General features: G+C 45.3%; 2 protein-coding genes across 2 annotated transcripts in view; both read right to left on the bottom strand.

Annotated features, from left to right (window-relative positions):
• si:ch73-206p6.1 (phospholipid scramblase 1) overlaps positions 1–9,535 on the bottom strand; it is a 59,103-nt gene extending 49,568 nt beyond the window's left edge. Inside the window, exon 1 of the mRNA XM_067995021.1 lies at positions 9,445–9,535. The gene's annotated coding sequence lies outside the window, so the exon portion shown is untranslated. The remainder of the gene's footprint in view (positions 1–9,444) is intronic.
• Positions 9,536–14,335: 4,800 nt separating this feature from the next.
• Positions 14,336–24,326, bottom strand: part of LOC137331309 (phospholipid scramblase 1-like) — an 81,033-nt gene continuing 71,042 nt past the window's right edge. The window contains exon 9 of the mRNA XM_067995025.1: positions 14,336–14,425. The gene's annotated coding sequence lies outside the window, so the exon portion shown is untranslated. The remainder of the gene's footprint in view (positions 14,426–24,326) is intronic.

The following is a 24,326-nucleotide window of genomic DNA, read 5'->3' as shown; positions in this document are numbered from 1 at the left end:
TCAAGTGAAAGTCCGGGTGCATTGGGGGCGGGGGGCGGGGAGGCAGTGACAAATCAGTAAAATCCCGAGCGAGTAAGGAACCCGGCTCCAACCCACCGACTTCTGCGTCTCACACAGACGCATCTGTGTGTGCACGCGGGGTTCTGGAAACCGGAAGTCCAGCCAGCAATTAAAGCCGGCGGGACGATATTTAAAGCAAATGTACCTCATTGAGGTACTTAAGGTATTTTATTTGATACATAGTAGGTAGTTGCAACGATTTTCCAACTTAACTGGGTGGCTTTCCCACGGCTTCCGATTCACGCCTGGTGAGACCAGGAGCGAAGGGCTGGATCAGGTAAAAATAAACTAAATAAATTAAACAAAATAACATTTCACTAAGTTAAAAAAAAAATAAACCTACAATTCAAACAATGTCACCTGCACCCCCCTGCTCCGATGTCTGATGTCTCCCACCCTCGATGTCTCTTCTCCGAAGTCCCCCCCGAAGTCTCGAGGGTGGGAGACATCAGACATCGGAGCAGGGGGGTGCAGGTGACATTGTTTGAATTGTAGGTTTATTTATTTTTTTAACTTTGTGAAATGTTATTTTGTTTAATTTATTTAGTTTATTTTTACCTGATCTGGCCCTTCGCTCCTGCTTTCACCAGGCGTGAATCGGAAGCCGTGGGAAAGCCACCCAGTTAAGTTGGAAAATCGTTGCAACTACCTACTATGTATCAAATAAAATACCTTAAGTACCTCAATGAGGTACATTTGCTTTAAATATCGTCCCGCCGGCTTTAATTGCCGGCTGGACTTCCGGATTCCAGAACCCCCCCGATCTTTGTTCCCCCCCCAATCTTTGTCCCCCCCCCGATCTTTGTGCACCCCCCCCCCGATCTTTGTCCCCCCCCCCGATCTTTGTGCACCCCCCCCCCGATCTTTGTGCACCCCCCCCCCGATCTTTGTGCACCCCCCCCCCCGATCTCTGTTCCAGCGCCCAATGACGTCCGTCTCTCTTTCTCCTCCCCCCCTCGGGGTTGCAGCTCTTGCGAAACCCGGAAACAAGATTAATGAGCATCAATTACCTTGCAATCGCGTGGGGAAAGGTTAAGTTTTTTTTATTCGGGTTTGCCGCGTGTCCATTGACCCCCCCCACCTCCTCCCGCTGCCATCCCGCCACCCTTTTAAAATTGAGCCCAAGGTCTCAGATTTATAACTGATGTGAGGCTGGTATGAAAGTTACGTAGCTTAATTTACAAAGTTTAAACCCTTGCCATCTCAATTCAAAACCTTATTTGCAAAGTAAATAAAGTCAAATCTAATCAGTCCTCATTAAAAGTATTACGAGAGCCAGATTTGGATCTGCTGTTTTTGCTCACATAGAACTATGGTGACAAACTAACAGTTAGCGTGATACTGGAACCTACCAGAGTTTAAATTACTCTCACCTTGTATTACTAATTAGCTAATACAAAATATACCTTGGCTTGTATCCAAAAGCAATTGTTTCTGAAAGAAGGTTAAGAACATAAGGACATAAGAAACAGGAGCAGGAGTAAGCCATACGGCCCCTTGAGCCTGCTCCATCATTCAATCAGACCATGGCTGATCTTCGACCTCAACTTCACTTTCCCGCCCGATCCCCATATCCCTTGATTCCCCTAGAGTCCAAAAATCTATTCATCTCAGCCTTGAATACACTCAACGACTGAGCATCCACAGCCCTCTGGGGTAGAGAATTCCAAAGATTCACAACCCTCTGCATGAAGAAATTCCTCCTCATCTCAGTCTTGAATGGCCGACCCCGTATCCTGCAGTTATGCCCCCTAGTTCTAGACTCTCCAGCCAGGGGAAACAATCTCTCAACATCTCCCCTGTCAAGCCCCCTCATAATCTTATATGTTTCTATGAGATCACCTCTCATGCTTCTGAACTCCAGAAAGTATAGGCCCATTCTACTCAAACTCTTTTCATAGGACTACCCTCTCATCCCAAGAATTAACCTAGTGAACCTTCGTTGCACCGCCTCCAAGGCAAGTATATCCTTCCTTAGGTAAGGAGACCAAAACTGTACGCAGTACTCCAGGTGAGGTCTCACCAATGCCCTGTACAACAGTAGTAAGACTTCCTTACTCTTGTACTCCAACTCCCTTACCATAAAGACCAACATGCCATTTGCCTTCCTCAGTGCTTGCTGTTCCTGCACACTAACTTTCTGTGTTTCTTGTACGAGGACACCCAAGTCCCTCTGAACACCAACACTTAATAGTTTCTCACCATTTAAAAAATATTCTGTTTTTCTATTCTTCCTGCCCAAGTGAATAGCCTCACATTTTCCCACATTATACTCCATCTGCCATCTTCTTGCCCACTCACTTAACCTGTCTGTAAACCTTTGCAGACTCTTTGTGTCCTCCTTACAGCTTACTTTCCCACCTAGCATTGTACCGTCAGCAAACTTCGATATATTACACTCGGTCCCTTCATCCAAGTCATTAATATAGATTGTAAATAGCTGAGGCCCCAGCACCGATCCCCACTAGTTACAGCCTGCCAACCTGAGAATGTCCCGTTTATCCTTACTCTCTGTTTTCTGCCCTTTAACCAATCCTCTATCCATGCTATTATATCACCTGCAACTCCATGAGCCCTTACCTTGTGTAAAAACCTTTTATGTGATGCCTTATCGAATGCCTTTTGAAAATCCAAATAAACTACACCCACTGGTTCTCCTTTATCTACCCTGCTAGTTACATCCTCAAAAAACTCGAATAAATTTGTCAAACATGATTTCCCTTTCATAAAAACATGTTGACTCTTCTTAATCATATTATGATTTTCTAGGTGCCCTGATACCACTATTGGATTCCAGCATTTTCCTGACGACCGATGTCAGGCTAACTGGCCTGTTTTCTCTCTCCCTCCCTTCTTGAATAGCAGGGTAACATTTGCTATCTTCCAATCCACTGGGACCGTTCCAGAATCTAGGGAATTTTGGAAGATCGTAACCAATGCATCCGCTATCTCTGCAGCCACCTCTTTTAGAACCCTCGGATGTAGGCCATCAGGTCCAGGGGATTTGTCGGCTTTTAGTCCCATTAGTTTGTCCAGTACTTTTTCTCTAGTGATATTAATTGTTTTAAGTTCCTCACTCTCGTTGGTTCCCCGTTATTTTCGGTATGCTTTTTGGTTTATGGTCAGAACAATAAAAGTGCTGCAAACACCTGCCGGTTTGCTAAACAGTTAGGTGGTTAATTGAACTGTAAAAAGTGTTTGTGAGACTCCAGACATGAATTGCTGCAGCACAAAAATGTTACTGTTGCAAGTTGGGTTCTGCCAGGAACTCGGCTCCAGACCTCATTACAGTCTTGGTCCAAACATGGACAAAAGAGCTGAATTCCAGAGATGAGGTGAGAGAGACTTCCCTTCACATGAAGGCAGCATTCGACCAGGTGTGGCACCATGGAGCCCTAGTAAAACTGAAATCAATAGGGATGAGGTGGAAAACTCTCCAGTGGCTGGAATCATACTTAGCACAAAGAAAGATCATTGTGGTTGCCAATCATCTCAGCCTCAGAACATCGCTGCAGGAGTTCCTCAGGGCAGTGTCCTAGGCCCAATCATCTACAGCTGCTTCATCAATGACCTTCCCTCCAGGATAAGGTCAGAAGCAGGGCTGTTTACTGATGATTGCACAGTGTTCAATTCCATTCGCAATTTCTCAGAAAATGAAGCAGTCCGTGCCCGCATGCAGCAAGACCTGGAGAACATCCAAGCTTGGGCTGATAAGTGGCAAGTAACATTCACACCAGACAAGTGCCAGGCAATGACCATCTCCAACGAGAGAGAGTCTAACCACCTCCCCTTGACATTCAATGGCATTACCATTATCGAATCCCCCATCATTAACATCCTGGGAGTCATCATTGACCAGAAACTTAACTGGACCAGCCACGTAAATGCAGTGGCTACTAGAGCGGGTCACAGACTGGGTATTCTTCAGCGAGTGCCTCAACTCCCAACTCCCCAAAGCCTTTCCACCATCTACAAGGCACAAGTCAGGAGTGAGATGGAATACTCTCAACCTGCCTGGATGCGTACTACTCCAAGAACACTCAAGAAGCTCAACACCATCCAAGAGAAAGCAGTGCACTTGATCAGCACCCCATCCACCACCTTAAAGACCCACTCCCTCCACCACCGGCGCACCGTGATTGCAGTGTGTACCACCTACAGGCTGCACTGCAGCAACTCGCCAAGGCTTCTTCAACAGCACCTCCCAAACTCATGACCTCTACCATCTAGAAAGACAAGGGCAGCAGGTGCATGGGAACACCACCGCCTCCAAGTTCCCCTGCAAGTCACACACCATCCTGACTTGGACATATTTCGCAGTTCCTTCATCGTCGCTGGGTCAAAATCCTGGAACTCCCTAACTAACAGCACTGTGGGAGTACCTTCACCACACAGACTGCAGCGGTTCAAGAAGGCGGCTCACCACCACCTTCTCAAGGGCAACTAGAGATGGACAATAAATGCTAGACTTGCTAGCGACTCCCATATCCCAAGAACAATTTTTTTAAAAAGCCAAGGCCAGTCTGGCTGGAGAAACAGAGACAACAGATAGGTCTAATCAGGAAGAGAATTAGGATCTAGCTCACTCTAGATATGAACATTCAGATTTCTAAAAAATCATACTTACTTCACTCTCAAGTTTACAGCACAACAGTGCTCTTACAGTGCATTCACACACCAGCGATCAAACGCAGAGAGAATCACTCCTAAGTTCACTTTGGGTTTGGAGCACTGATTCATACTGGTACCCCCAAAACCCAATCTGAGTTGATTGAAATTTGTTTATGTGATATTGTCATGACTGTTGAGCAGAGTACAAAACAGTTACAGTAATTTTGGAGCCATTAAAAATTAAATTAAAAATATTTTTAATATTATGTCCCTAGTAAGGATAAGCAATTGAGGATATCTGTCTTTGTGTGACAGTGTAAAACGGGTGATAGCCCATTTTACAAGTCTCCCAGTTTTTATTTCCATTGAAACGGCAACCCGTTTTACCCTATCGCAAAGTCAAGATTACACCCCAGGTGCAATCTCTCCCAGTGATTGCAAACTACAAATATCCCACTGTCAGCATGGTCATCCTTGCTAAAGACTATTTGAATTGTTTAATGTATTATTCTGCATTTTTTTTAGTTTTATTTCCAGTCTTTAATGCAAAGTTGTTACTCAATAAAAGGGGCTCCTTAATTGAATCATATACCTGCAAGAGTTTATTAGGTTCGTAGACAATTCTTTTAAGTGCAACTTTTCATTAAAGTATTATCTATTAAATCAGATTTACAAAACCTTTCATTGTTCAAACACAAAAAAAGCAAGAATGACTAAATGATGAGCTGTGGTTTATGCCTTGCATCTGTGACAAAGATTACTTTCAGTTTCAATTTCCTTTCCTGAATATGCCACTCAGAAGTCTCCTTTTAAAGTCAAGTTTCCTCATCTCCTCTTCCCCCTTCCCAAGAGTTGCCAACCCTCCCAGATTGCCCAGAAGTCTACCGGAATTGGGCATGGATCGCCCAGGCGCTGCTGCAGGTCCAGCTGGTGTGCCTGGAACAATCGGGAGTCAATGTGGTGCTTGGAAGTCGATGGGAATGGTGGGGTCGGAGAGAGAGGGAGACTGGGGAATGGGGTCAGGGAGAGAGGGAGACTGGGGAATGGGGTCAGGGAGAGAGGGAGACTGGGGAATGGGGTCAGGGAGAGAGGGAGACTGGGGAATGGGGTCAGGGAGAGAGGGAGACTGGGGAATGGGGTCAGGGAGAGAGGGAGACTGGGGAATGGGGTCAGGGAGAGAGGGAGACTGGGGAATGGGGTCAGGGAGAGAGGGAGACTGGGGAATGGGGATGGGGGTCAGGAGGAGAGAGGGAGGTTGGGGAATGGGGATGGGGGTCAGGAGGAGAGAGGGAGGCTGGGGAATGGGGATGGGGGTCAGGAGGAGAGAGGGAGGCTGGGGAATGAGGATGGGGGATCAGGAGGAGAGAGGGAGGCTGGGGAATGAGGATGGGGGATCAGGAGGAGAGAGGGAGGCTGGGGAATGAGGATGGGGGATCAGGAGGAGAGAGAGAGGCTGGGGAATGAGGATGGGGGGTAAGGAGGAGAGAGGGAGGCTGGGGAATGAGGATGGGGGGTAAGGAGGAGAGAGGGAGGCTGGGGAATGAGGATGGGGGTCAGGGGGAGAGAGGGAGTCTGGAGAATGAGGATGGGGGGGTCAGGGGAAGATTGGGAGTCTGGAGAATGAGGATGGGGGGGTCAGGGGAAGATTGGGAGTCTGGAGAATGAGGATGGGGGGGTCAGGGGAAGATTGGGAGTCTGGGGAATGAGGATGGCGGTCAGGGGAAGATTGGGAGTCTGGGGAATGAGGATGAGGGTCAGGGGGAGATTGGGAGTCTGGGGAATGAGGATGGGGGTCAAGGGGAGAGAGGGAGACTGGAGAATGAGATTGTGGAGTCAAGGGAGTATTTTGTGCAGAGTGGTGCAGCAGCAGCAGTGTGGTGAATTGGACAGGCGCCATGAGGGAATAGCCAGTAAAAGGGTGCGTGAAACCTGGGGACTTTACTGTGGGTGAATAGGGACAGAGACCAAGGATTCCCACTGGAAGAACCAAGGGGAAGGGAAAAGGCAGGTTCGTAAACTGATGGGCATTAGATCATGCAATGCTTCACCACAAATTGCTATTGTGATAAAGACTAGAACATCGTTTAAAAGGGAAGGGCATAAATATTTGAAAAGGAAGAATATAAAAGGATCAGGGGAGAATGAGATCACAGGAAAGAGCGCCAGCACCAGCACAAGCACCAGGGATCGAATTGCCTTCTCCGGTGCTATAATTTCTGTCTTTCTATGAAAACTCTCCTTTACTGAGTCAGAGCCCCGGAGTGGTTTAGAAATGTTGGTTAGGGCGAGTGCCCTGTGAGAAGTGTCCCAAATACCGAGCCCACTGCCCTTGTCAGATCTCTTGATTTGGTTCAGGTCAGTCTGTGCCGGCCGATTTTGACGTGTGTGGTCCAAGTACAGGTCGACTCTGACTGAAGCTCCAAATTCAAAGTTAGAACCTGAGTCCAAAACAGAGTCCAAGGAGAGAGATGCAATAACATTTACAGATGTCACGTGGCTAAAACGCCACATGGTCAAGCCTCCAGGAATGCCTCCAACCAGAGTTGGCAACCTCACCCTTCCTCTACCCATTCTTTTGAATGACCTGGCTGTTTAGTCAAGGCCAGGTCAATTCAGCAATATAGGCTGAATCTATACTGCAAAAATGGAAGATGGTTTCCTAGAGGGGATCTAATACTTCAAGGCTTTAGGACACCAGATAACCTTCTGATTTATACTGTGATTGTTGCATTGATGTAAATCAAACTACTTTGCATCAGTGGATAAATGGCAGTATGAATGCAGCTACAGATAGCAAATGTTAAGCATTTACTCAAGGGTGGTACATAGAAACCTCACATGAAGAATTCACAATCTTATTCACGCAAGAAGTAAAGAATAGCCTCAAGAGCAAAACATGACTCAGCGGGCCAATGCACTATGTGTCAAAGGTGTCACAAATTCAATCCTTGCTCCGTGCTAGATTAGGCAATCTCAGCCAAGATTGCAGGAGGGAGATAAAACTCAGTTAGGGTTCCTACTCCTAAACGGCTGGAAATATGTGTAATATGTTTGCGTTCAGCCATAATACCATTCCATAGCTTATTATCTCGGCTCAAACATGAATAGATACCATTTGGCAAAGTATTGGAAAGTTATTACCATCTGTGGAGTTTGTGCAAAATGAGTCACTGCCTTCACAGTGGAATAAGGAGTGCTTTTTTTATATTCGTTCATGGGATGTGGGCGTCGCTGGCGAGGCCGGCATTTATTGCCCATCCCTAATTGCCCTTGAGAAGGTGGTGGTGAGCCGCCTTATTGAGTGTGGGCCCCCACACAGCCATACAAACAGAAAATGGGCTGTTCTGAAAAACAAATGCAGACTAAATTTTCAATGAAGTATAAAACTATCATATGATATAGCCCTTTGGGGCAGGAAGGCACATGATCGTAATATGACTGGTGCCACTGAAGAATGCTGAACTTTGTAATATCTACACCATCATGTTTTCTGAAGCCAACGAGAGACAGATAAAGGAACTGGCATGCATGTTATTTTTGTCACACTCATTCAACAGTGACAGCCACTGCAAGTTCATTGAACTTATCAAGGCAAGGAAGTGAAATCACTCAGGTCAGATGCAGAAAAGGTTTGATTTAGGGAGTAAAGCTACCTCTACTACAAGTATGTAGCTCCATCTTAGTGAACACATATCCATTGCACCAATGTGGCATTCACATTACTCACACAAGCCATCCTTACAATGTCCAGTTTAGTACTAAATTCTAGGCAGTTCTGCACTGTTGCATGAAGACCTCGATCTTATGGATGAGTTACTTTTCACTAAGAGCCTACATTCTTTGAAAGGAGGAAGGACTCCCAGCAGCACAACAACTTGCATTTCTATAGCAAACCTCATGTACAGAAAGGCACCTCAGAGATTCTTATAGAGTAGAGAGCAAAAAATAGATGCTGAGCAGGAGGGAGAGGGTAAAGAGAAATGAGAAAGGAAGGGGTGGAAAGCACGGTTGAAGAGAAAGGTATTTAGGAATCTTTCGAAAGCCGGGAGGGAAATGTTGAGGTGACGGTGTAAGTTCCAGATGTCAGGGGTTTAAGTGACTGAACAACCGCCAACGGCGTAACGGAGGGAGTGCAGAGTATCTAAAGAGGGCGATGTGTACTGAGACCATGGGTAGGATAAGAGATAATTTGTAAACTATTGCCCATACCTAAGCTTTTTTTAAGTATCAACCACAAGATCTTTCTGTAGACTTTGCCTCAGGAGTTCCTTTTGTTTTAAAATCAAAGATCAGGAAACATCTGCTTTTCTCCACAACGAACAAAATTGCATTCTCAGAAATCATATTTCAATGCTGCCCCAAATTTTAGCTGGTTATTAATTATACAGACAGGCATTCTCCTGTCTCCATAAAGAAAGAGAAACCCCCTGAGTCAAATTCAATTCTTTCTACCAAAGGCAACCATGTATTCTCAGTAGGACCTTAACCTTAATTGGGGTTGGTGGTAGAATCATTAATATTGCCACTCGACAATTAACCTGCTTCCAGTACGGCGCCGACAGTGATGAGATCCGAGGAGATTCAGATTCCCCTCTGCCCCCAGCCATTAATTACATGAAAAGACTTTAAAATCGGTTCTATAACCACATCCGGCAACACAACGCAGCCTAAAGCCCACAAGGAAAACGATCCTTTCCACTGTCTTGATGTGAAGCTACCACGGAGATTAGAAATGGAGAGACCGTGGATAATTTTGTATAATCTTGTTCTTACCTGCCTCCCGACTCGCCCTTTGCAGCTCCTGCACTTAAGCTTCACCGAATCTTTGCGTGAAACCAGGATCGTCACACGATCATCTCACGAATGTTGCTGAGGCGGTTTATATGGGCGGTCTTTCGCATTCAGTGTAACCTAGTGACGAAGTTGACGATATTGGAGGATAATATCCTGAGGTCAAGAACATAATATAAATCTCAAATTTCAAGTGTTACGTTTCCCTTCATTTAAATAAACTACACCCTGTGGTTAAATCACCGAGCCAGGCAGTAAACATTTGATCATTGCCAATGTAATAATAATTTAACCAGCCTATCAAACAAAACATGGAAGGGTTTTTGATCGCTAATCTGAAATAAAAACAGGAAGTATTAGGAATGCACAGCAGCTTTTGTAAAAAGATATGTTAAGGTTTGGGCTCCATATCCTGCATCACATCATTTTAGTAAGGTTAGGGGGAAAAAAGATTTTCAAAAGGAGAGAGAGAAACAACAGATACTCCCCGCACAGAGAGGGAATTAATGGGACCAAAAAAATCTGTAAACTGTTAAATAGAAAATTGTTAGATGATATAAAACACCATCAGCGAAGCAGTGGATAGACATTAAAATAGAGGGAAGCATTTGACCCTAAAGACAGGGATGCAATTTATTTAGGGTAATTCTTTCTGATCACCAAAGAAAAGCATGAATGATCTTCAATTTATGCTAATCTTTTGAGTCAGAGGTGAATGATCAGATAATCAGTGGGAATGGAGGTTAAACTACAGGGCGACATGACTAGCTTTGACTGGGGAATGGGGTCAGGGAGAGAGGGAGACTGGGGAATGGGGTCAGGGAGAGAGGGAGACTGGGGAATGGGGTCAGGGAGAGAGGGAGACTGGGGAATGGGGATGGGGGTCAGGAGGAGAGAGGGAGGTTGGGGAATGGGGATGGGGGTCAGGAGGAGAGAGGGAGGCTGGGGAATGGGGATGGGGGTCAGGAGGAGAGAGGGAGGCTGGGGAATGAGGATGGGGGATCAGGAGGAGAGAGGGAGGCTGGGGAATGAGGATGGGGGATCAGGAGGAGAGAGGGAGGCTGGGGAATGAGGATGGGGGATCAGGAGGAGAGAGGGAGGCTGGGGAATGAGGATGGGGGGTAAGGAGGAGAGAGGGAGGCTGGGGAATGAGGATGGGGGGTAAGGAGGAGAGAGGGAGGCTGGGGAATGAGGATGGGGGTCAGGGGGAGAGAGGGAGTCTGGAGAATGAGGATGGGGGGGTCAGGGGAAGATTGGGAGTCTGGAGAATGAGGATGGGGGGGTCAGGGGAAGATTGGGAGTCTGGAGAATGAGGATGGGGGGGTCAGGGGAAGATTGGGAGTCTGGGGAATGAGGATGGCGGTCAGGGGAAGATTGGGAGTCTGGGGAATGAGGATGAGGGTCAGGGGGAGATTGGGAGTCTGGGGAATGAGGATGGGGGTCAAGGGGAGAGAGGGAGACTGGAGAATGAGATTGTGGAGTCAAGGGAGTATTTTGTGCAGAGTGGTGCAGCAGCAGCAGTGTGGTGAATTGGACAGGCGCCATGAGGGAATAGCCAGTAAAAGGGTGCGTGAAACCTGGGGACTTTACTGTGGGTGAATAGGGACAGAGACCAAGGATTCCCACTGGAAGAACCAAGGGGAAGGGAAAAGGCAGGTTCGTAAACTGATGGGCATTAGATCATGCAATGCTTCACCACAAATTGCTATTGTGATAAAGACTAGAACATCGTTTAAAAGGGAATGGCATAAATATTTGAAAAGGAGGAATATAAAAGGATCAGGGGAGAATGAGATCACAGGAAAGAGCGCCAGCACCAGCACAAGCACCAGGGATCGAATTGCCTTCTCCGGTGCTATAATTTCTGTCTTTCTATGAAAACTCTCCTTTACTGAGTCAGAGCCCCGGAGTGGTTTAGAAATGTTGGTTAGGGCGAGTGCCCTGTGAGAAGTGTCCCAAATACCGAGCCCACTGCCCTTGTCAGATCTCTTGATTTGGTTCAGGTCAGTCTGTGCCGGCCGATTTTGACGTGTGTGGTCCAAGTACAGGTCGACTCTGACTGAAGCTCCAAATTCAAAGTTAGAACCTGAGTCCAAAACAGAGTCCAAGGAGAGAGATGCAATAACATTTACAGATGTCACGTGGCTAAAACGCCACATGGTCAAGCCTCCAGGAATGCCTCCAACCAGAGTTGGCAACCTCACCCTTCCTCTACCCATTCTTTTGAATGACCTGACTGTTTAGTCAAGGCCAGGTCAATTCAGCAATATAGGCTGAATCTATACTGCAAAAATGGAAGATGGTTTCCTAGAGGGGATCTAATACTTCAAGGCTTTAGGACACCAGATAACCTTCTGATTTATACTGTGATTGTTGCATTGATGTAAATCAAACTACTTTGCATCAGTGGATAAATGGCAGTATGAATGCAGCTACAGATAGCAAATGTTAAGCATTTACTCAAGGGTGGTACATAGAAACCTCACATGAAGAATTCACAATCTTATTCACGCAAGAAGTAAAGAATAGCCTCAAGAGCAAAACATGACTCAGCGGGCCAATGCACTATGTGTCAAAGGTGTCACAAATTCAATCCTTGCTCCGTGCTAGATTAGGCAATCTCAGCCAAGATTGCAGGAGGGAGATAAAACTCAGTTAGGGTTCCTACTCCTAAACGGCTGGAAATATGTGTAATATGTTTGCGTTCAGCCATAATACCATTCCATAGCTTATTATCTCGGCTCAAACATGAATAGATACCATTTGGCAAAGTATTGGAAAGTTATTACCATCTGTGGAGTTTGTGCAAAATGAGTCACTGCCTTCACAGTGGAATAAGGAGTGCTTTTTTTATATTCGTTCATGGGATGTGGGCGTCGCTGGCGAGGCCGGCATTTATTGCCCATCCCTAATTGCCCTTGAGAAGGTGGTGGTGAGCCGCCTTATTGAGTGTGGGCCCCCACACAGCCATACAAACAGAAAATGGGCTGTTCTGAAAAACAAATGCAGACTAAATTTTCAATGAAGTATAAAACTATCATATGATATAGCCCTTTGGGGCAGGAAGGCACATGATCGTAATATGACTGGTGCCACTGAAGAATGCTGAACTTTGTAATATCTACACCATCATGTTTTCTGAAGCCAACGAGAGACAGATAAAGGAACTGGCATGCATGTTATTTTTGTCACACTCATTCAACAGTGACAGCCACTGCAAGTTCATTGAACTTATCAAGGCAAGGAAGTGAAATCACTCAGGTCAGATGCAGAAAAGGTTTGATTTAGGGAGTAAAGCTACCTCTACTACAAGTATGTAGCTCCATCTTAGTGAACACATATCCATTGCACCAATGTGGCATTCACATTACTCACACAAGCCATCCTTACAATGTCCAGTTTAGTACTAAATTCTAGGCAGTTCTGCACTGTTGCATGAAGACCTCGATCTTATGGATGAGTTACTTTTCACTAAGAGCCTACATTCTTTGAAAGGAGGAAGGACTCCCAGCAGCACAACAACTTGCATTTCTATAGCAAACCTCATGTACAGAAAGGCACCTCAGAGATTCTTATAGAGTAGAGAGCAAAAAATAGATGCTGAGCAGGAGGGAGAGGGTAAAGAGAAATGAGAAAGGAAGGGGTGGAAAGCACGGTTGAAGAGAAAGGTATTTAGGAATCTTTCGAAAGCCGGGAGGGAAATGTTGAGGTGACGGTGTAAGTTCCAGATGTCAGGGGTTTAAGTGACTGAACAACCGCCAACGGCGTAACGGAGGGAGTGCAGAGTATCTAAAGAGGGCGATGTGTACTGAGACCATGGGTAGGATAAGAGATAATTTGTAAACTATTGCCCATACCTAAGCTTTTTTTAAGTATCAACCACAAGATCTTTCTGTAGACTTTGCCTCAGGAGTTCCTTTTGTTTTAAAATCAAAGATCAGGAAACATCTGCTTTTCTCCACAACGAACAAAATTGCATTCTCAGAAATCATATTTCAATGCTGCCCCAAATTTTAGCTGGTTATTAATTATACAGACAGGCATTCTCCTGTCTCCATAAAGAAAGAGAAACCCCCTGAGTCAAATTCAATTCTTTCTACCAAAGGCAACCATGTATTCTCAGTAGGACCTTAACCTTAATTGGGGTTTGTAAACAATTTTACAACACCAAGTTATAGTCCAGCAATTTTATTTTAAATTCACAAGCTTTCGGAGATTTTCTCCTTCCTCAGGCAAATGTTTCAAGATCTCCTTGAAGCCTACGCATTTATACATATTGAACAATAATACATGGTGTTTACAGACTGCCCCTGCAGTAACACCATGTATTATTGTTCAATATGTATAAATGCGTAGGCTTCAAGGAGATCTTGAAACATTTGCCTGAGGAAGGAGAAAATCTCCGAAAGCTTGTGAATTTAAAATAAAATTGCTGGACTATAACTTGGTGTTGTAAAATTGTTTACAATTGTCAACCCCAGTCCATCACCGGCATCTCCACATCTTAATTGGGGTTGGTGGTAGAATCATTAATATTGCCACTCGACAATTAACCTGCTTCCAGTACGGCGCCGACAGTGATGAGATCCGAGGAGATTCAGATTCCCCTCTGCCCCCAGCCATTAATTACATGAAAAGACTTTAAAATCGGTTCTATAACCACATCCGGCAACACAACGCAGCCTAAAACCCACAAGGAAAATGATCCTTTCCACTGTCTTGATGTGAAGCTACCACGGAGATTAGAAATGGAGAGACCGTGGATAATTTTGTATAATCTTGTTCTTACCTGCCTCCCGACTCGCCCTTTGCAGCTCCTGCACTTAAGCTTCACCGAATCTTTGCGTGAAACCAGGATCGTCACACGATCATCTCACGAATGTTGCTGAGGCGGTTTATATGGGCGGTCTTTCGCATTCAGTGTAACCTAGTGACGAAGTTGACGATATTGGAGGATAATATCCTGAGGTCAAGAACATAATATAAATCTCAAATTTCAAGTGTTACGTTTCCCTTCATTTAAATAAACTACACCCTGTGGTTAAATCACCGAGCCAGGCAGTAAACATTTGATCATTGCCAATGTAATAATAATTAACCAGTCTATCAAACAAAACATGGAAGGGTTTTTGATCGCTAATCTGAAATAAAAACAGGAAGTATTAGGAATGCACAGCAGCTTTTGTAAAAAGATATGTTAAGGTTTGGGCTCCATATCCTGCATCACATCATTTTAGTAAGGTTAGGGGGAAAAAAGATTTTCAAAAGGAGAGAGAGAAACAACAGATACTCCCCGCACAGAGAGGGAATTAATGGGACCAAAAAAACCTGTAAACTGTTAAATAGAAAATTGTTAGATGATATAAAACACCATCAGCGAAGCAGTGGATAGACATTAAAATAGAGGGAAGCATTTGACCCTAAAGACAGGGATGCAATTTATTTAGGGTAATTCTTTCTGATCACCAAAGAAAAGCATGAATGATCTTCAATTTATGCTAATCTTTTGAGTCAGAGGTGAATGATCAGATAATCAGTGGGAATGGAGGTTAAACTACAGGGCGACATGACTAGCTTTAGGTATAGCTCCACATAGCAAGAGGCTGTCATCAATCTCAAAAGCATTGAGCTCATCTCATACTTGGAATGCCGAGCAATCTGCTTGTATCATTGCTTTTCCGGGTCTGAATCCTGGCCTCCATGATAGGCAGGTCAAGAGATGCATACAGTAGGACTTTTTGAAATGGATCAGGCAAGCCAGATGTTCCAGAAATATGGGATCTATACTATCGGAGGAACTGCAACAACCTGACCACTGAGTGCACATGAGGAGGAAGCACTTCAACTCTTCAGGAGACACACCAGGGAGGAGGTGGGGGACGGGGATGTTGGAGCCAAACTCCCAGGAGCATGTCTGTAATGGAAGGGATCATCTACAGTACAGTGAGTTCATATAGCCTCCAGATGTCCACCTTAATTGAAAGGTCTCCTATCATTGCTCAGTTACTTCTTCAAAGTCACACGTGAGAGTCCACCTGCCTAGACATAATGCTTTTGTAACCCTCCTCAGTGATGCTCAACCCGAAGAGCAGTCTGGGACCTCACTCACAACCCCTGTACAAGCCTCACTCACTCTTTCATGGCAACTACTTAGGAGGATTAAATTAATGAGCCAGAGGGTATATCACTGGTGAAGCATTGAGCAGAAAGAGCTTTTGGAGAAATGATTGTCCTCGGCTGAGGAGCCTATTGACCTGATCTCATGGGTTGGGTTTTCAAGAGAAAATGATACAGGAGCAGTGATGTCATGTGTGGGCAATGGACAATGCAGGTGGTGGAAATGGTGGATAAGTTGGAGGAGTCTGCTACCTGCCTCTGCTACACTATGCAGGAAATATGCCAGCCATGTAAAACACCCTGGATAGGGTGGTGGTCCCAGAGATAACTGTGGCAACAAGGCGTCAGGAGGACGTTCTAAAGGCTTCCAAACTGATCGCTATAATTGCTTCAATAGTTGTCTTGCGAGGATAGCCTTAACAAGAACATTTCACAGCAATTCCAGGACATAATTGGAACTTGTTCTTATGCCAATCATTAGACTCATTGAACCCATGCCCAGCACCAGTGAGTATAAGGCCTCATTATACTTGTTCTCCACTGCTGAGCTTGAATGCTGGTAGGGTGCCATCAGCCAGGTTACAGGAGGTATCCTGTTTTCCAATCAGCTAACCAGATACAGTGGGCTCATTGTAAAATCAAATTGTGGGTGCATTGGGGGTGGGAGGGGCTGCGAAAATGGCGAAAATCCCAAGCTGGTTTGGAAGCCGGCTCCAACCCGCTAACTTCCGAGTTCCCATCAGATGCGCCTGTGTGCGCGTGCGCTTCCCAAATCCGGAAATCCCGCCGGCAATTAAAGCTGACGGGATGATAGTTAAAGAACCAAATGTACCTCATTGAGGTACTTAAGGTGCTTTATTTCTGACGTAGTAGATAGTTGAAACGATTTTAAACTTACCTGGGCGGCTTTCCCACGGCTTCCGATTCATGCCTGGTGAAACCAGACGTGAAGGGTTGGATCAGGCAAAGATAAACAAAATCAATTAAATTAAAAATCCATTGCACAAAGTTAAAAAACAAAGTAAACCTACCTTTCCACCCTGCTCCAATGTCCGATGTCTCCCTCTCCGATGTCCCTCTCAGCCCCCAATGTCCCTCTCCGATCTCCCCCTCTCCCGCCCGATGTCCCTCTCTGATCTCCCCCCCGATCTTCCCCTCTCCCCTCCAATCTTCCATTCTCCCCGCCTGATCTTCCCCTCTCCCCCACCATCGATCTTCCATTCTCCCCCACCACCGATCTTCCATTCTCTCCCACCATCGATCTTCCATTCTCTCCCACCACCGATCTTCCATTCTCTCCCACCACCGATCTTCCATTCTCTCCCACCACCGATCTTCCATTCTCTCCCACCACCGATCTTCCATTCTCTCCCACCATCGATCTTCCATTCTCTCCCACCACCGATCTTCCATTCTCTCCCACCACCGATCTTCCATTCTCTCCCACCACCGATCTTCCATTCTCTCCCACCATCGATCTTCCACTCTTTCCCTCCCAACCCTCCGATCTTCAGTGTCCTCCACTCTCTGTTCCAGCACTGGATGATGACCCTCCCACTCTCTCTTTCTCTTCACCCCCACTTCGGCGTTGCAGCTCTTGTCAGCTGCCAGCCTGTCAACCAGGGGCTGCCGGGCGCGAAACCAGGAAAGAACTTTAATCACCATCAATTATATCACGATCACGTTGGAAAAGGTAAGTTTTTTTTATTCGGGTTTGCCATGTGCACCTTCACACACACACACACACCCCTCCCCCCTGCTGCTGCCAACCTACCACCATTTCAAAATTGAGCCCAGTATTCTGGATCAACAATGCATGTATCATGATACAAATGAGACATGGTAGTTCCCTGGGTAGCATGCAAAAGTATGTGATTTCCATCACTCACTAGCTGCGAAATTAATAGAATGATACCCCTTCCTATTGGTAAAATTGTTGGGGTTCTGATACGGAGCTTTCAATGCCACATGAGTACTACTAATGGCACCTTGTTGCTGGGAGAATCCTGTTAATCTATTAAAGTTTACTGCTCGTTATCATTGTTTGGCAGGGTCCACAGAGAAGGTGATGACTGAAATGCTCACTTGAGCAGTGCATCTGTGGCCTTGATACAGTGATGCAGAGTGGATTGACTGATTTGACTGAGGTCACCCGAGGCTGCCTGGAAGGGCCCGGTAGTGTAAACATTCAGCACTATGGTCACTTTGACAAGACTGTGTTCCTAGTTGAGGTGGGCTGCAAGTCTGCAAGGAATGACAGGATAGCTAGGATGAATATGTGGCTTGAGAGATGGTGCAAGAGGGAGGGATTCAAATTCCTGGGACATTGGAACCGGTTCTGGGGGAGGTGTGACCAGTACAAATTGGACGGTCTGCATCTGGGCAGGACTGGAACCAATGTCCTAGGGGGAGTGTTTGCTAGTGCTGTTGGGGAGGGTTTAAACTAAAGTGGCAGGTGGATGGGAATCGATGCAGGAAGTCAGTGGGAAGTAAAGTGGTGACAGAAACAAAAGGCAGTAAGGGAGAGTGTACAAAACATGACCGGACAAATGGTCTGAGAAAGCACGGCAAAGACCAAGGGAAGTCTAGATTAAACTGCATTTATTTCAATGCAAGAAGTCTGATGGGCAAGGCAGATGAACTCAGGGCATGGATGGGTATATGGGACTGGGATGTTATAGCTATTACTGAAACATGGCTAAGGGAGGGGCAGGACTGGCAGCTAAATATTCCAGGGTACAGATGCTATAGGAAAGATAGAGCAGGAGGTAAGAGAGGAGGGGGAGTTGCGTTCTTGATTAGGGAGAACATCATGGCAGTAGTGAGAGAGGATATATCCGAGGGTTCGCCCACGGAGTCGATATGGGTAGAACTGAAAAATAAGAAGGGAGAGATCACGTTGATAGGATTGTACTACAGACCCCCAAATAGTCAACGGGAAATTGAGGAGCAAATATATAAGGAGATTACAGACAGCTGCAAGAAAAATAGGGTGGTAATAGTAGGGGACTTTAACTTTCCCAACATTGACTGGGACAGCCATAGCATTAGGGGCTTGGATGGAGAGAAATTTGTTGAGTGTATTCAGGAGGAATTTCTCATTCAGTATGTGGATGGCCCGACTAGAGAGGGGGCAAAACTTGACCTCCTCTTGGGAAATAAGGAAGGGCAGGTGACAGAAGTGTTAGTGAGGGATCACTTTGGGACCAGTGATCATAATTCCATTAGTTTTAAGATAACTATGGAGAAGGATAGGTCTGGCCCAAAAGTTAAAATTCTAAATTGGGGAAAGGCCAATTTTGGTGGTATTAGACAGGAACTTTCAGAAGTTGATTGGGAGAGTCTGTTGGCAGGCAAAGTGATGTCTGGTAAGTGGGAGTCCTTCAAAAATGTGTTAACCAGGGTTCAGGGTAAGCACATTCCTTATAAAGTAAAGGGCAAGGCTGGTAGAAGTAGGGAACCTTGGATGACTTGGGAGATTGAGGCCCTAGTCAGAAAGAAGAAGGAGGCATATGACATGCATAGGCAGCTGGGATCAAGTGGATCCCTTGAAGAGTATAGAGATTGCCGGAGTAGAGTTAAGAGAGAAATCAGGAGGGCAAAAAGGGGACATGAGATTGCTTTGGCAGATAAGGCAAAGGAGAATCCAAAGAGCTTCTACAAATACATAAAGGGCAAAAGAGTAACTAGGGAGAAAGTAGGGCCTCTGAAGGATCAACAAGGTCATCTATGTGCGGAACCACAAGAGATGGGTGAGATCCTAAATGAATATTTCGCATCGGTATTTACGGTTGAGAAAGGCATGGATGTTAGGGAACTTGGGGAAATAAATAGTGATGTCTTGAGGAGTGTACATATTACAGAGAGGGAGGTGCTGGAAGTCTTAACGCGCATCAAGGTAGATAAATCTCCGGGACCTGATGAAATGTATCCCAGGACGTTATGGGAGGTTAGGGAGGAAATTGCGGGTCCCCTAGCAGAGATATTTGAATCATCCACCGCTACAGGTGAGGTGCCTGAAGATTGGAGGGTAGCAAATGTTGTACCTTTGTTTAAGAAGGGCGGCAGGGAAAAGCCTGTGAACTACAGACCGGTGAGCCTGACATCTGTAGTGGGTAAGTTGTTAGAGGGTATTCTGAGAGACAGGATCTACGGGCATTTGGAGAGGCAGGGACTGATTAGGAACGAGTCAGCATGGTTTTGTGAGAGGAAAATCATGTCTCACGAATTTGATTGAGTTTTTTGAAGGGGTAACCAAGAAGATAGATGAGGGCTGTGCAGTAGACATGGTCTACATGGACTTTAGCAAAGCCTTTGACAAGGTACCGCATGGTAGGTTGTTACATAAGGTTAAATCTCACGGGATCCAAGGTGAGGTAGCCAATTGGATACAACATTGGCTTGACGACAGAAGACAGAGGGTGGGTGTAGAGGGTTGTTTTTCAAATTGGAGGCCTGTGACCAACGGTGTGCCTCAGGGATCGGTGCTGGGTCCGCTGTTATTTGTTATTTATATTAATGATTTTGATGAGAATTCAGGAGGCATGGTTAGTAAGTTTGCAGATGACACCAAGATTGGTGGCATCGTGGACAGTGAAGAAGGTTATCTAGGATTGCAACGGGATCTTGATAAATTGGGCCAGTGGGCCAATGAATGGCAGATGGAGTTTAATTTAGATAAATGTGAGGTGATGCATTTTGGGAGATCGAATCGGGCCAGGACCTACTCCGTTAATGGTAGGGCGTTGGGGAGAGTTATAGAACAAAGAGATCTAGGAGTACAGGTTCATAGCTCCTTGAAAGTGGAGTCACAGGTGGATAGGGTGGTGAAGAAGGCATTCAGCTTGCTTGGTTTCATTGGTCAGAACATTGAATACAGGAGTTGGGATGTCTTGTTGAAGTTGTACAAGACATTAGTTAGGCCACACTTGGAATACTGTGTACAGTTCTGGTCACCCTATTATAGAAAGGATATTATTAAACTAGAAAGAGTGCAGAAAAGATTTACTAGGATGCTACCGGGACTTGATGGTTTGACTTATAGGGAGAGGTTAGATAGACTGGGACTTTTTTCCCTGGAGAGTAGGAGGTTGAGGGGTGATCTTATACAAGTCTATAAAATAATGAGGGGCATAGATAAGGTAGATAGTCAAAATCTTTTCCCAAAGGTAGGGGAGTCTATAACGAGGGGACATAGATTTAAGGTGAGAGGGGAGAGATACAAAAGGGTCCAGAGGGGCAATTTTTTCACTCAAAGGGTGGTGAGTGTCTGGAACGAGCTGCCAGAGGCAGTAGTAGAGGCGGGTACAATTTTGTCTTTTAAAAAGCATTTGGACAGTTACATGGGTAAGATGGGTATAGAGGGATATGGGCCAAGTGCAGGCAATTGGGACTAGCTTAGTGGTATAAACTGGGCGACATGGACATGTTGGGCCGAAGGGCCTGTTTCCATGTTGTAAACTTCTATGATTCTATAATGCTGCAATAGCCTCTGGGAGAAGCAGAGATTTCTCACACACTGCCTGTGAGAGAAATCCAGGTATTACCTCCCAGGTCTGTATGACCTGTAGTGTGGGTAACTATGGTTGGATGTTGATGCCTTCTTTGATGCCTTGCCATCCTTGCTTCCATAAACTCCTCCTCCATAGCCTCATCATCTTCCTCCTCATAACTCTGGAACAAAGGTATTCCCATAGGAAAATCCATTATTTTTCCCAAAGTGTTTTAAATGTTTTTAGTACTGTACTGCTAAGTGCCTAAGATGTAAAATGGCTTCGCAAATTCATAGTCTCTCTCAGTCTGTAAAAGGCATACAGGTTTGAAGCACTGCCTGAAGCTATTGCCTCCATTCTGCTCCACTGCCACCGTCCTAGCTAGAAATCAAAGGATTCTCTTTAAGAAACTAGCTTCATCTACTGGAAAAATGGGTAGTGATCTAAACTGAATTGCTGAAAGTTACTACTCAAATTTAGGAATGTTAACCATTCCACAATGGCAGAGCTATTGCCTAAACTAATAGCACCGAGTGCACAACTTTGACGGATACTGTCTGATAGTACAGAACAGCACCAACATCTCAGGGAGGCTGAGTTGAGGATTGGCGGAAGTTAAAAAAGAGTAAAGGTTTGTGATTATGGCCTCTACTCCTTTACGGTTGTACCAGTATTGTGGGGGAGAAGTTCAACTCAAGGCCACCCGTATTTCCGGCATAAAATTGGTGTTAGACCTTTGAATTTCTCGTTGTGATCTACTGTGCTGGAAGTGTGTTGGATGCCATATTGGCTCGGGCGACTGTTAGTCGTCCAGGGTGCCTGCCTGAAACGGGCATTAGGCTCCTTAAATATGCAGATCAGAATCTCACATTGGTTGCAGGGCCCTGAATGCAAAATTTAGGTGTAAATAGATGGAGCTTGTGCCAGACATACTCTGCCTAGTTGTACCAGGTGTGCTAGTGATCCCTAAAGGGACACTAAATCAAAAGCAAAACACTGCAGAGGCTGGAACTCTGAAATAAAAACAGAAAATGCTGGAAATACTCAGCAAGTCAGGCAGCATCTGTGGAGAAAGAAACAGAGTTAACGTGTCAGGTCAATGACCTTTCGTCAGAACTGGAAGAAGTTAAAGATGTAACAGATTTTAAGCAAATACAGAGCCATGAAAGGGAGGAAGGCAAGGGAGGAAAAAACAAAAGGGAAGGTCTCTGATAGGGTGAAGGACAGGAGTGATTAAATGACAAATGCGATGATGGTGTAAGGCAAGGAGGGTGGTAATGGGACAAGTAAAGAAACAAAAGATGGGTCTAGAGTAGCTGTAAATGGCAACATCAGGACCATTAGCAGCACATGCTGTGTATAAAAATGGGAGCAATGGTTATGGTCTGAAGTTATTGAAATCAATGTTGAGTCCAGAAGGTTGTAAAGTGCCTAATCGAAAGATGAGCTGCTGTTCCTTGAGCTTCCGTTGCGCTTCATTGGAACAGGGTAAGAGGCCGAGGACAGAGAGGTCAGAGTGGGAGTGGGACGGAGAATTAAAATGGCAAGTAACCGGCAGGTCAGGGTCACACTTGCGGATCGCTTCAGCAAAGCGCTCACCCAATCTGCGTTTGGTCTCCTCAGTGTAAAGGAGAGTGCATTGTGAGCAGCGAATACAGTATACTAAATTGAAAGAAGTGCAATCACCATAGATTACAATAACTTCAGATCATAACCACTGCTCCCATTTTTTTGGACAGCAGGTGCTGGTCATGGTTCTGCTGTTGACATTTACAGCTCCTCTAGACCCATCTTTTGTTTCTTGTCCCATTACCACCCTCCTTGCCTTGCACCATCATCCCTTTTGTTATTTAATCACTCTTGCCCCCTACCTTCTCACAGACCTCCCCCATTGATCTTTCCTCCCCCCCACCACCCCTCCCCCCGCTCTGTCCCTGGCTCTGTACTTGCTCAAAATCTGTTAAATCTTTAACTTCTTCCAGTTCTGACGAAAGGTCATCGACCTGAAATGTTAACTGTTTCTTTCTCCACTGATGCTGCCTGACCTGCTGAGTATTTCCAGCATTTTCTGTTTTTACCCCTAAAGGGACCATTGGAGGCTGCTCAAAAACACGGGCCCGAGAGTTTACAGTTTTTTGTTTTTGACCCAGAAGCTAGTATCAATGGAAGAGAACATACATTATAGTTAGAAGGACAACATGTTAAGATTTCTGAAGGTGCATGTGGACAATTGTGCATATCGCTACAAAGGAAACTTTGTGTTGGAGGTGAATTGAAGTGTCTTCAGCCGTTTGGGCCCTAAGCTCTGAAATTCCCTCCATTAAACCTCCCTGCCTCTCCACCTTTCTCTCCTCCTTTAAGACCTTCCTTAAAACCTAGCTCTTTGACCAAGCTTTTGATCACCCTTCCTTGTACCTCCTTTGGCTTGGTGTGTTCATTTTTATCTGATCACGCTCCTGTAAAATGCCTCGTGATGTTTTCCTATGTTAAAGGTGCTTTGTAGATGCAGGTGTTGTTGTTATTGTTGAAGTGGGATGAAGATTTTCTGTTGTACCCATAAAATATCACTTAGGATCCAGGTCCAATAAGCAAGCAGAAAAAGCAGGAATCTTAACTGTTCTTAGGTACTGACTCCAATTTGATTGTCCAATATGGTGTACGACATGCGCGCGCTCATTCTACACCGAAAATGCACTGCACGCCTTATTGGTTAAGGCACCCTGTAGTTGTCCAGGGAGTCTGTCTGAAATAGAGATTGCTAATGAGGATAGAATCTGATGGGGGTATCCATTTTGCATCAGAATTGACATTGAAAATCTGGCACATGATAGGTGTAAAACAAAAATTCCATGTATTATATCATCCCCAATTGTCATGGTAGGCAGAATGTGCTAAACACACGGTGGTAGCTTTGTTAAAGAAATGTACATTTTCTAATGAAAAGGTTTGTGAAGCAAAACTTGGCGGGAGTGACCCCATTTGAGGTGACAGGTAGACAACTGATTTTACCCATGTACCTCCAATACAATACTTTAGAGATAAAAAATTAATGCCTCAGTCAAGGACCAGTAATTAAAATAACATCAGCAACACCTAGAAGAATTTTTGGGGGGGATTTGGAAGGGAAAACCAGGGGAAGAGTGAGGCACAAAGGGAAACATACTAAGATATTGGAGCCTGTAAAATAAAACAGAGTATCAGGAAGCAGATAGAGGGGGTGAAATTGGTCTTCATTGAAAGCGCGAAATGGACGCT

Source organism: Heptranchias perlo, chromosome 13 (genome assembly GCF_035084215.1).
Source record: "Heptranchias perlo isolate sHepPer1 chromosome 13, sHepPer1.hap1, whole genome shotgun sequence".
NCBI lineage: Eukaryota > Metazoa > Chordata > Chondrichthyes > Hexanchiformes > Hexanchidae > Heptranchias > Heptranchias perlo.
Note: the sequence above shows the minus strand (reverse complement) of the source record. Positions and strands in the feature narration are given on the sequence as shown.